We start from the raw sequence: 2,148 nt of genomic DNA, 5'->3' as shown, positions 1-2,148 counted from the left end.
GCAAACATTGACCAGCCATAATAACATAAATTTTTATGGAGCGAATTGGTGTGTTGAAAGAAAGAGAGGACATCCACTCAGCGGTAAAATAATAAACAATTATCGATCCCCCCTCAATGCAGTAGCTGCCCCCTGGTGGTCAGTGCACTCCCACAGTGGGAGCACCGCTCAGCTGACTGACCTGTCCCAGCGGCCCACCAGTCTGGCGGCAGCTACTCACTCCCTCAGTAGTCCTGCAGGTCCAATTTCCAGAGAATGGCCTGGCACCGACGGACTGGCAGGGATGGATTGGCGCCGCTGCAGGCACAATTCAGACAGTGCCACAAGCCTCCTGGAAGTCAGCCTGGGGCACCAGGGCCGCTTCCCCTCCCTAGATGATCCTCAAGGAAGAAATGATATAAAAGCAGCCACCAGATGGCTCCCAACAATGAGCTAGTGTCAGCAGGATGGATCCAGATCCCAGGACAGCAAGGGTGTCCCACCACCACCCAGAGGGCCAATCACATCCCGCCCCAGACCCTCACCCCTCAGGACAGACGCCAGACACAGGGCTCATGGCTGGTGAACTCTGCTGTGGTGGCGCGAGCCTCTCCTGATCAGGACTAACTGGGCGCCAGCTTGGCAGGCACAGCAGGGTCAGGATGAGCAGGAGCAGCAGGCAAGAGCCACAGGCAGTGTTGGACGCCAGTTTCAGCCCAATCCCCACAGGCCACGCCGAGGGACCCCACCAGTACATGAATCCATGCACCGAGCCTCTAGTTTTATATAATTTTGATATCCTGAAATATTCTTCTTCTTTGACTTTTTCAACCATTTTAAAATGTAACAATCATTCTTAGGTCACTGGTTAGCCATCTTGATGTAGCTAGAGTTTGCCAATCCCTGGCCAAAAGTATAATATTAAAATGTAACTTATTAGAAGTATTAGTGAGAGGGGGAGAATTTTGAAAGTGTTACTAACTCAAGAGGATTTAGGTATGTTGGATGCTAGCAGAGCCATTAAAACCGGGATATTTTTAAGAACGTGGCACCAAAAAGCCCTAAGCCCTCTCTTGGCACCTGAGGCAGACACAGGATTCAGAGTGGAGTGGGCCATTGCCATGACCCCGAGTGGCATACTGATGCACGAGAAGAACTTCACTTTGCCAGAAATGTCCTCACCAGAGACCACAAAAGTGGATCTTTTGATCATGATTCCAGAGGTGGGGGTGGCCCCGACACCCTAGTCTTAGCAAGCTTCAGGTGAAAATTGACCCCACATACACTGCAGGTCCAGCAGGTGTCCCGAGATGAACTGGGCTTCAGGAACCCTGCTTCCCTGGAAGGTTTGGGGCTCGTGGCCCTTCCTGAGAGCTGCCTCTGTCCCTACACTCAACTTCCTGAAGTTTCTCAAACCTGGCTCAGCAGAAAGATACACGGGGGCCCCGGGCAGGGTGTCATGTGGAGATGTGAGTACCTCATGTTACATGGGTCTGCATCCAGGGCATCAGACTGTCTGTCCTTGTGCCCCTGGCCTCACTATAGATGGAGACTATAGATGTGGCCTGTCTGGGTGTTTGGCTCTAAGTTTCTTTTCTTCTCAGAATCATGATGGCCCCTCCCCTCCCCTCACTTCACCCCCATGTGGTTTCCTCTAGGTGATTTCTGTTCCTCTCTTGCTGGGTGAGGCTGTTCTCCCTGGTTGGTGTCCTGGGACCAGAAGAGGTCTGTAGAGACGTGGATGGGGCAGCTCTGAGCCCAGCCCTAGGCTCTCAAAGCCCACCCTGTGCTTTGCCTCTCCCGGTCCCCCACCTCCTGTCAGCATTGCAGCTCAAGGCTTGGTCCAAAGAGTCCAGGACTCAGGAGACTGAGGACTGAGGAGCACAGAACAGTGAGTGTCCTGAAGATCCCATCCTCCCATCCCTGCCCCCTTCACACTCCTGCCTGCCCCCAGACCAGACCCAGCAACTCAGTAACTTGGTCTCTTCCAGTGTCTCCCAGCCCCCTCTGGACTCCTCCTTCCTATGCCTTTTCCTGCCTCTCTCCTTCACATCCCTTCTCCCAACACCATCTGTTGGCAGATGCCCTGGGGTTTACAAAAGTGGGTTCTGAATGCTGAATAGGAGTTTGCCAGGGGACCATGATGACCCAAGTAGAAGTGTTGCATTG

This window comes from Myotis lucifugus, unplaced genomic scaffold (genome assembly GCF_000147115.1).
Source record: "Myotis lucifugus unplaced genomic scaffold, Myoluc2.0 scaffold_991, whole genome shotgun sequence".
Lineage (NCBI taxonomy): Eukaryota > Metazoa > Chordata > Mammalia > Chiroptera > Vespertilionidae > Myotis > Myotis lucifugus.
This window is presented reverse-complemented; position numbering follows the sequence as displayed.